Consider the following 11,891-nt stretch of genomic DNA (forward strand, 5'->3'; position numbering starts at 1 on the left):
TACTTCTCAGCTAGATGGTCACTTGTTTATCTTCAAGCCTTTAAGACCTCAGATGCTATCACTTTTGATAGCCAGACACCAACAACTTTCTTCACCACATTTGCTTATAGTACACCCATTTTGTCTTTGGGGATTGTGTCAGTTGTTTCTTATAAGAAAAATTGATTTAGAACTTGACTGCATCCCATCTTGACACTCCTTCTAGAATGGATTAGCGTCAAGGTCTGGGATTCTACTGTGTCTGGTAAAATAGAGGAGCTAGACATTATGCTGGGTAAATTAGAGGTGCAGGAAGGGAAGAAGGACCTCGACGAGATGAACTGAAACAGTGGATGCAATAATATTGTTGTTCGGTGCCATTAAGCTAGTTTTGACCCATAGCAACATTATGCACTTCAGAACAAAACACAGCCTGGTCCTGCACCATTAATTGTTACTATGCTTCAACCCAATGTTACAATCATTGTGTCAATCCTTCTTGTCGAAAGCCTTCCTCTTTATCCTTGCCCCTCTACTTAACCTTCTCCAATAAAATATATTTGAACCTGTCCAAAGTATGTAAGACAAAATCTTGCCATCTTTGCATTTAAGGAGCACTCTGATATTACTTCTTCCTAAAAGACTTGTTTTGACAACAAATGGTAATTTTCAATATTTTTCACCAGAACCACAATTCAAATGTATCCATTCTTCTTTGGACTTGCTTCTTCAATATCCAACTTTCATATGTATATGAAGCCATTCAACATACCATGGCGTGGGTCAGGATCATTTTAGTCCTCAATGTACCATCCTTGCTTTCAAACACTTTGACGAGATCTTGTGCAGCAGATTTACTCAATGTATCCTTTGATCTCTTGGCTAATGCTTTCATGAGCATTGATTGTGTATCCAAGGAATATGAACTCTTTGACAATTGAAGCTTTTCTACGTTTATCATGATGTTACTTATTGGTCCAGTTTTGAGTGTTTTGGCTTCTTGACAATGAGTTGTAATCCCTACTGAAGGCTGACATCCTTGATCTTCAAATCGTCCTCAACTTCAGCAAGCAAAGTTGTGTCATCTGTCTATTGATAGTTGCTATGAACCCTCCCCCCAATGGTGATGCCACATTCTTCTCCATGTAGCCCAGTTTCTCTGATTATTTGCTCAGCATACAGATTGAATAAGTATGATGTGAGGATGCAACCATGACACACACCTGTCCTAATTTTGAACCATGCAGTATTCCCTTGTTCTCTTTGCACAACTGCCTCGTGATCCATTTACAAGTTCTAAAGGAACACAAAGCAGTGTTCTGAATCCCCATTCTTCTCAAGGCTATCCAGAGTTTGTTATAAAATCAACAAGAGTCAAATGTCTTGGCATAATCAACAAAATATCTTTCTGGCATCCTCTGCTTTCATTCAAGGTACATCTGACATCAATGATGATATCCTGGCTCCAGGTCGACTTTTCAATCAGGCCTGAACCTCTGGGTCTCCCTAACAATGTACTGCTGCAACCATTTTTGAATGACCTTAAGCTATATTTTACTAACATGTGACATTTGTCTTATTGATCTATAACTTGATGTTTCTATTGGGTCACCTTTCTTTGGAATGGACACAAATATGGATTTCTTCCAGGCAATTGGCCAAGTAGCTCTCTTCCAAATTTCTTGGCATAGACAAGTGAGTGGTCCCAGTGCTTCTTCAGCTTGTTGAAACACTTTAATTGGGTATTTCACCAATTCCTGGAGACATGTTTTCTGTAATGCTTTTAGTGCAGCTTGAACTTCTTTCTGCACTATTGGTTCAATCAATGTGCTAACTCCTGAAATGTGGAATGTTAACTAACATGTTTTGATACATGGACTCAGTGTATTCTTTCCATTTTCTTTTAATGCTCTCAGCATCATTCAATTTTTTTGTCCATAAAATATTTCAATATCAATTTTTTGTCCATAAAATATTTCAACATTGCAATGCTGCAACAATGGACTTAAGCATAGAAACCATTGGGAAGATGGCCCAGTACTGGCCTTTGTTTCATTCTGTTGTGTCTTGGGTCCTATGATTTGGAATTCATTTGATGACACCCGAAAACAGCAAAGGACACAAATGAGATCCTGATGGCACAGTGAATTATGTGTTGGGTTGCTAGCCACAAGGCTGGTGCTTCAAAACTACGGGCTTTTTTGTGGGAAAAGATGAGCCTATCTGCTCAGGACAGCAGTTCTCAACCTGTGGATCATGACCCCTGTGGGGGTCAAACAACCCTTTCACAGGGGTTGCACAACTCCTAACAGTAGCAAAATTACAGTAATGAAATAGCAACAAAAATAATTTATGGTTAGGGGTCACCACAACATGAGGAACTGTATGAAAGGGTCGTAGCATTAGGAAGGTTGAGAACCACCGTTCTAAGAACAGTTCTACTATGCCACACAGGATATCTATTTATAGGAATTCACTTGGTGGCAGTGAGTTTTGGATTGGGTGTTACAAACATTTAAAGTACTTACATATTACATGGAGAGTGGGTGTGAATGCATCAAAGGCATCTCAGAGGAAAGACTAGAAATCTATGTCAAGTGCATCATTCCTTGGAAAAGAATGGAACCCAGTTCACCTTTGATACACATAAAATGGAAAGGTATATTTTTCATCAGACTTAAAAAAAGCACTGAAGATTTAATGTTTTAAGATAATTTTTAAAATAAGAACAGATGAACATGTTGTTCTACCATTGTGTTGTGGGGTATGATACAATTAGATGTTGCAAAATGTGGTATGAAAACATAAGGCCACTGATTCTTAATATCAGAGAATGGATGTTCATTAAAGTTTTACCAAGCACTGCTTTCTGAGAATATTCTTGGATTTCTGAAGTGGTACTCATTTTTATTTCTTGTAGTACATGCTAAGTAATCTTTTCAGGGTCATATAGACATTATTCAAATTTCATTCTGTTGAAAACTTAGAGAAAGTTATCATAACCTCGATTTCACAAGTCGGGAATCCAGGGGTTATAGAGTTCATGCAACTGCCTTTCATTGTGCTTGAATAGCAAGTGAAAATCCAAAATATTAAAATATATCTTTACTTTTCAATCTTTACTAATACCTGTACTTAATCATTCATTAAGAAAAATTTTATGTAGTTCTCTGGTAGTGAAAACTCTTAAGCTCTTCTCTGCTCACTGGCAGCTTAACATAGCACAGAGATATTTCAGAAGAAACACTAGAAATCTACTTCTGAAATATCATTGACATTGAAAATCCTGTGGAGCCGTATCCTACTCTGAAACAGGGGCTATCGCTGAGCCAGAATAAACTCTTGGACAACCAATTTATATTTCTGTTTGTATTACCTGTCAGAGTGTACTAAATACTTCACATAAACCACATGAATGAACTTAGATGCTATAAGAAGAGGATTAAAATGTTGTTGTTGTTGTTGTTGTTGTTGTTGTTGTGAAATGTCTTTGAGGATGTTCAGACGCATAGTGACCCTGTGTACAATGGAAATAAATGGTGGTTCCCTTTAAAGGAATATGAAAATAAGTCCTTTTTATGGATGAGGGACTTGGGTAATATTCTTATCCATCAGGCCTCCATGTTGAACTTGAGCAAATTTAAATATCTGAGGCATGATTTAAGGACTGAGAATCTCAGAATACTTCTTCTAACTCACTGCCATTAAGTCAATTCCATCTCACAGAGACCCTATGTGGCAATGTGGAACTGCCCCCGCGGGTCTTCAGGATTAACTCTTTGTAGGAGTACAAAGCCTCATCTTTTCCCAATAGAACCGCTAGTGGTTTCAAACTGCTTACCTTATGATTGGCATCCCCTGTTCAAAACCCACTATGCCACCAGTTCTCCTGACTATTTCTTCAGCAAGTTATACATTTATTATCATGCAACACAGCGATAGTCCCTTGCCCCACTATGGTAACTGTAGAAGAATATATGGGGATGTTATGTTCAGAGTTAGGAGATACAATGACTTCTTCAAGAAAGGGTCGTGAGATCTGACTAAACCCATTTGTAGCAATTAAAATAATGACTCCACACTTAGAAGAGCTACTGGTTGGCAACAAATCCATCTCATTACTCAACATTGTTTCCCCAGTCGCGATCATACGCTGATTGGGATTTGCAAAACTGAGAACCACAGAGTTCTAAATACAATAACACACACCATTGTTTGATACCTGACATTTTGAAGACTTCATGGAAAATTATTTCTTGTTTAAAAACATTTTAATGGTCTTGGTCTTAATGGCGAATTCAAATAAGTAAAATTGAATGAAGGAATATTTAACTCAGAAAGGTATCTAAATCTGTAACTCATTTACTTATATATAGAATCTGTTTAATGCAAGACATGTAGACTATACTTTATACCTTCTATTAAAATAAGTTAAAAATCTCTGAAATTAAGTAAACACTATAACTTATACAATAATTATTATAAAAACCCATCGCTTAATTGTTTTTAAGCATAGAAAATAAGGAAATGTGAATTTATATGTGGACGTAAAGTGTTTAGACTGATAAAACCAGCTGTATTATAGGAAGGCACTCCAGAGAGTCTGTTATTTCAACTTTATGTGACTTTTCTATTTCATTTAGTCCAATGAATTCACCCCTGTGTCATCATCTTCTCTAGAGACATCATACAGATTCATGTTTCTAAGTTTCTTCGCTAAGAAACCCTAGTGATCAGAGAGGTTTCACTTTAAATACTTATTTAGGATGGGCACCTTAGGAAAGGCGACATGAGTAATGGCTTGAATTTAGTAAGAGAAAAGGATACAAAGAGGCAAAGTTTAGCCTGAAGAGATGTTATGGTCAGTGCAAACCTTATGGCAAGATTTTGTATAAACTCCCCAAGGGAAAATGAGAAGCCTAGTTAACCAAAATTTGAAAATGTGTGATAAAGTAATAGAAAATTGGTCACAGAAGTAAAGTGCATAAAACCAACTGTAGTTGAGTAGATTCAAAATTGTGGCAATGTCATATGTTATAGACGATTACCAATCTTCAAGGGTTTCTTGAACATAACCTTTATGGAAGAAATCGCTGGGACATTCTTCTGTTGTTTTGGTGGCTGAGTTTAACTGTCAACCAGGAGAGCCATCCACTGCAAACTCCGTGCTACCCAGTTAGGTAGGACCAAAGAATGTAGGACTTTGTAAAGCAATTAGGAACTATTATAGGATCCAACCAGAGGTAATGAGATCATTAGACTCACATTGAAAAAGACTCCTGTGGCTGATATCTGGACAACAGTATGTGTGTGAGCAGAAATATAAAATCAAAAATCTAATTAGGAAGCAGCTGCACTAATCCAGATGACAGGTGATACTGTCTAAGAAGTTCTGGTGCCCTAGTAAATGACATGTGTGTCAGATAAATGTAGTTGCTGGCCCAAGCATATCAGTAACTCTGAGGGGAAAATGTAAGGGTATGTTATCCTTTAAATACTTATAACCTCAATATCACAGATAGTCAAGGGGCAGTTCTACTCTGCCCTATGGCTTCACTATAAGTCTGAGTAGACTCTAGAGCACTGGCTTCAGTTTAGTGTTAGAGCCAAGATATTAGCCCTGCAAGTCGGGGGAGTCACATTGTTTAGACACAACCTGAAAGCCAAAGCTACAGATTTTTGTTGTTGTTGACTCAGAGAGAGGGTGTGAGAGGAAAAGAGAACTCAAAGCTGCCCCTAGAAATTTGGCCTGAGTACCCAGAAAGATGGGGTTTTCATCATGTGTAAATGGAGCATCCCCATGAGAAACTGGGTTAGTAGAGTTAATCAGGAGCTCAATGTCCGATGCGTTAAGTGTGAGAAGTCTACCTAGCCTAAAGGTGGACATAGTGATTGCTGTTGTGTGTCATCAAATTGAGTCTGACTCACAGCGACTCTCGGGTTTCCAGCCATAATCTTGATGGAAGCAGATTGCCACATCTTTCCCCCACATAGTGGCCGGGAGGTTCAAACTGCCAATCATGCGATTCGCAGCCACGTGCTTAACCACTGTGCTACCGAGTTCCCTGTGGTATTGATTGTCAGTTATCCTAGGTAATTCACACTTAAATGGCTCTCAGACACCGTGATTGATATAAGCTATTTGGGGGGGGGGGGTTGGATAATCCGTTTATAAAAGAGATGATTATGATACCTGATGTCGATGGAATTAGTTAATGTAAAATTTATTAACTACCACATTTCCAGTTTTCAGTTATATGTGTATGCCTTAAATAGTAATAGAAAAATTACTGAGTACTGGCAGTTGAAATGAACACCCATATAAATGTCAGATGCTATTTTATTGAATATAATTCAATCAAATACAGACGATTTCTTTCCTGTGAAGTGTTAGGCACAATTCACTAGAAAAAATAGAGGAAATAAGAACTTATACTTACCAGTCACTCAAGCGCTGGGGAAGCATCCGTGCGCTGATGAACCCATATAGATCAAGGGAAGGAATCAGCTAGAGTCTGTCATGGCAAAGACCTCTCTCGGAGCTTAGTGACCCTGAGGTGACAAGCTATAACTTTGTGTCCGTGAAAAGGTACTCAAGAAGAGAAAGGGGATTCTCATATTGACCTCCCTTCAGAGAGACTTCCATCACCAGTAAGCCATTCCAGGTGACCGGAGACCTTTGCGCTGCTAAAACCAAAGGACCATGGTTCATTTTGTTTTACCTTTTCTTGACTTAACAGCTGCGTTTGGCTCATGTGGTATTCGCCTGCTTGAAATACCCCTCCATCTCATTTGATGTATTTCGCTCCTGGTTGCTGCCCTCCCTTTCTTTAAAAATAATCCCCAACACTATTCCCAGCTTTGCCAAATTGTTCTTCAACTATATTTTCCCCAAAGTTGGTTAAATCTCTCTAAGTTCTTCAGCCACAATGCTTGCCATTTACTTTCGCTCATTTCTTATTTTGCTCAGGTGTACCGCAGTTCATACAGAGAGCTCCACGTAGGCTTCTCTCATACAATGCTTCCAGGGATGCCTATTTGTCCTTTCCCTCCCTGCTAACAGAATATTTCTAATACAGCGCTAAACTGTGCCTTTAAGAAGCTAGGTCAAATTATTTAATGCTGCTGAAGTTGTTCATTTAATTCCTGAAAGGTCCTGCTTATTGGAGTCTCTCTATACCCCAGTGGCATTATGTGTTATTCCAACCTATCTCATTCCATTTCAGCCATATGGTCACTCTTTCTTCAATTGTCTGCATACTAATTACACGTTATATGCCCCAACGTATTTACAAGCGCTGTCATCTCTATCTAGGATGTTCTTCCTAAAAATATTAAGTGACTCAATTGCCACTACCTTCAACTGTCTATTTATATGATTTTTTATCTTTATAATGGCTTCTGTAAGTAATACCTAACATAAGATAGGAACTGCCTCAAAGTTATATTCTTTACTCTATTTTACTTATTTATTTAATTTTCAGTACCACCTATCTCAATAAATGATGTTATTTATATAATTTTTAGTAGCCTCACTTTTCCCTTGCATTAAAATATATTTCCAATGATTATGAGGACTTCATTTCTATTAAATTATTGTTAAAAATTTTATTATATGAAATTGTATCTGCTGTACATACTCAAGTATAAGCCAACCCGAATATCAGCCAAAGCACTTAATTTTACCACAAAAACTGCATTAAAAATGTGCTAAAAAACTCGTCTCATACAACGAGTATATACAGTATTTCCATTTTAATTGCCTGACCAGGAATGTGTTCCTCTAATTTTACACTTTGGGGAAAAAAATACAAATAAGAAGGCCCTTTAAACCTATTATCTTGTTGAAATACCCACATGACTAGAGGAACTGGATAATTTTTATACCCTAAATATATCCTCATAAGACTCAATCCAGTGTCATATCTAGTTAAAATTCACTTCAGATTTCATCATCTGTTCCTGGTTGGTGAAGATTTGAGAATTGTTTTCTAATAAAGACAAACTCTTCTGGTGATGTGGAGTTATTACAAAATAGCAGAGATATTAACATAGAGATGATGTTAGGTGCCATGGAGTCAGCTCTGATTTTTAGTGATTCCTATGTACAACTAAAGATAACACTATTCTGTCCTGTGCCAGCCTGGTAGTTAGTTTATGTTGGAGCCTATTGCTGTATCCATCATCATCACCATGTGTCAATCCCTCTCCGTGAGGGTCTATGCATTTTTCACCGACCATCTGTTTTATCAAAAATGATGTCCTCCCCCAGAGATCGCCCTCTTCCGTTAACTTGTCCAAAGAATATGTTTCACATTCATTCCACCCTTGCCTCTAAAGAGCATTCTGACTGTATTTCTTCCAAGACATGTTCATTTGTTCTGGGCAGGTTTGCTATTCCACTGGATATAAAATAACCCATTTCAGAAGAATTCAAGCGGAACATATGAAAGATCCTTAACTGAAGTAGCAGAGGCAAGAGACACAAAAGGCTGTATTAATTCAACCATAAGACAGAGCAAAATAGCCAGGCCAAGCTCATGAGACAGAGCAAATGACCTGTGCAGAGACCATGAGACAGAATGTGTGTGGGGGTGGGGGTGGGGGGTGAGGTGATCTGGCCCAAGGAACAAGTAAAGCTAAGCGCTTTGGGCAAGAGATGACTTGCAGAATGGGGTGTCGTATGAACATCTATCAGTACTGAAGAGCTTTATAACACATATTTAAGTGGGGCAGAGGACAAGTGGCCCCATGACTTAGATGCTGAGAACCAGGGAGAAATGTGCCTGCTGCATGGCTGAGAATTCTTGCCATCCTTTCTATTAAGGAACATTCTAGCGGTACTTCTTTCAAGACAGACTTGCTTGTTCTTTGGTCAGTTCATTGTACTGTCAATATACTTTGCCAGCACCATAATTTAACTGCATTGATTCTTCTATTTTTTTCTTATTCAATGTCCAACTTTTACATGCATATGAGGCAATTGAGAATACCATGCATCTTATTCCTCAAAGTGGCAGCCTTACTTGTCAACACTTGAAAGGCAGCTTGTATAGCAGATTAACCTTATGCAATGGGTCATTTAATTTCTTGACTGCTGCTTCCATGAGCATTGGTTGTTGGATTTGAGCAAGATGAAATTCTTGACAGCTTCACTTTTTTTCTCAGTTTATAATGATATCATCTATTGGACCAGGTATGAGGATTTTTGTTTTCTCTACATTGACTCTAATCCCTAATGAAGGTTGCAGATTTTACTTCCTCAGCAAGTGCTTCAAATCCACATCACTCTTAGCATGGAAGGTTGTATTATCTGAAAATCAAAGGTTAATAAACCTTCCTCCAAGTCTGATACTGCATTTGTCTTCAAATTAGCTAGCTTATCTGCTTATTTGCTTATAGCATGTGGATTGAATGACCACAGTGAGAGGATACAACCCTGATTCAACTCTTCTTGGTTTGAAGCCATATATTATTCACTTGGTCTGTCTGAAAGATGACATTCTGTTGATTGTACAGGTACTATATGAACACAGAGATGTGTTCTGGAATAACATTATTCTCAATGTTATTCATAGCTTGTTTTGATCCATAATGTAATGCGCTTCCATAGTCAATGAAACATTGATAATCATCTTTCTGGTTTTCTTTGTTTTGAGTCTAGACTCATCTGACATCAGCAATGATGTCTCTTGATCTATGTCCTCTTCTTTATCTGGCAAGAATTTGTAGCATCCCCCTGTTCATGTACTGCTGCAAACATTGTTATGATATTGCTGATGTTGTTCTATAATTTCTGCATTATTTGGCGTCACCTTTCTTAAGAGCAGTGGTTCTCAACTTGTGGGTCGCAACCCCTTTGGGGGTTGAATGACTCTTTCACGGAGATAGCTCGATTCATAACAGTAGCAAAATTACAGTTATTAAGTAGCAACGAAAATAATTTTATGGTTGGGGGGGAGACACCACAACATGTAGAACAGTATTAAAGGGTCACAGCATTAGGAAAGTGAAGAACCACCACTGCTTTAGCGTGTTTACAGATATGGATCTCTTTCGGTCCGTTGGCTAAGCCGCTGTCTTGTAAATATCATGACATAGGTGAGTGTGTGTCCGCAGTGCTTCATAGGTTTGTTCAACATTTCGATTGGTATTCAGTCAGTTCCTGGGTCTTTGTTTTGATTTTTGCAGCTCAGATTTTTTTCCTTCCTTAACTTTGATTCTTGCTGATATGCTACCTTTAGAAATGGTTTAATGTAAACTAGTTATTTTGAATAGATTGATTCTGTATATTCCTTCCATCTTATTTTTTTTTGGTACTTGCTACATTGTTCAATATTTTTCCCATATATCATTTCTCTCTAGGTTGTTGAAAAAATATTTTCAATGAAGTCATTTGTCTTGAAAAATTATATTATGAGATCTCTAGCCACATTTCTATCACCAAGACTGTAATTTTAAACTACTTTTCCTTCAACTGTGTGTTCAACTTTTGCTTTCTTTTTGCCAGCAATTATCAATATTCTCTCCCACCCCGAACCTGGCACACAATCTCTTTGTTTCCAGAAACATGAGATATATATGTTGGGAGATGTGTCTTTTATATCTCATCCTTAAATTTCTGAATTCTATTATAATCTTCAGAAACATCTGATATATATATAATTCAATGTCCAAATATTATATTAAATAGTATGTGTTATGCTGTTTTATAGATGTCAGAAAAATGTAACTTCAGTGAAATAATTTGGCTTAGAATTTATGTAGTAGAAACACTAGAAAGCGGTTGTTGGTAAGCAGGTATCCAAAATGATAAGCACTAGCTTATAGCACAGATCTACCACTATGAACAAGTGATGAATAGACGTGACTGGTAGGCATCTTTGGTTGTGAAGAATGGCTAACTTGCAGTTTGTCTGAGCCTCAAAAGTCTGGGAAAGAGAGGAACTCAGTGGGAGAGTCAGGCTTCTGAAAATTCATGATTGTCAGTTCTGTGCGGTGAATTGTGTTTCCAGACCCTCCTGTCAATCCCAGTCAAGAAATCTGTACTGCTAAGTCTCACCGACGATCCGAGTTTGGGCAAAACAAAGCCAGTCCCCTTAGGAAACAAACTAGTAATCTCAGTGTTCTAAACACTGGTCACTGACCTACTCACCACTTATCAGTGATGGGTTGTTGGCCTGTAAAGGAGATTTAGTGAGCAGGTGCCACTATAAAAGACAAACCATCATTTCATCTTCTATTCACTTGTTGCTGTTCTTTTAAAAACTTGCAGGTCTTAGGTCAGAAAGCCCACCTTAGAAGGGTTAAGTCAGCAATAGCAGGAAAACGTCAAGTAAACTCTCCATGGTCAAATTGCAATAATTATTGTAATGAAGGACAAGATGAATCATCACAACTTGTACAGGGCTAAACCAGCTACTAATTAAAGCAGTCCATATAATACAGAAGGCTAAGTTTTTTTTATTGTAATGGGGAAATAACTCAGCTTGCACAATTTGTAGAAGAATCAAAATGTATGTCATCCCTCTGATTATGTGGTCAGTGGCTGGCATCATATTTACAGAGCCTGTTTCAATAATTTACCCTATCCTTGGTGGGCATGAAAACTAGACACAATAAGAAAATCAACAGGAACAATTTTCCTGCAAATGATAGTCTTATCTAGATTTTAGAATACTGACATAATTATAATTAAGTATATCATTCTTTTGATGAAAGAGTGAAGTTTATAATAAACCTAATGCTATGGTTACCCTTAGTCGCACTTTCTCCTAAGGCTGGTGTTTGTGTCTATCAAAAATTATTGTGTAAAATACTTTAGGAATATTTTAAAGCCTTCTGTACAGTTGAAAATTTCAAACAGCAACCAAACCCCCAATATCACAATTCTATTCATTTCCCCATAAAAT

Source organism: Echinops telfairi, unplaced genomic scaffold, assembly GCF_000313985.2.
Source record: "Echinops telfairi isolate 266 unplaced genomic scaffold, ASM31398v2 ScPeMD7_7468;HRSCAF=8506_0, whole genome shotgun sequence".
Classification (NCBI taxonomy): Eukaryota; Metazoa; Chordata; class Mammalia; order Afrosoricida; family Tenrecidae; genus Echinops; species Echinops telfairi.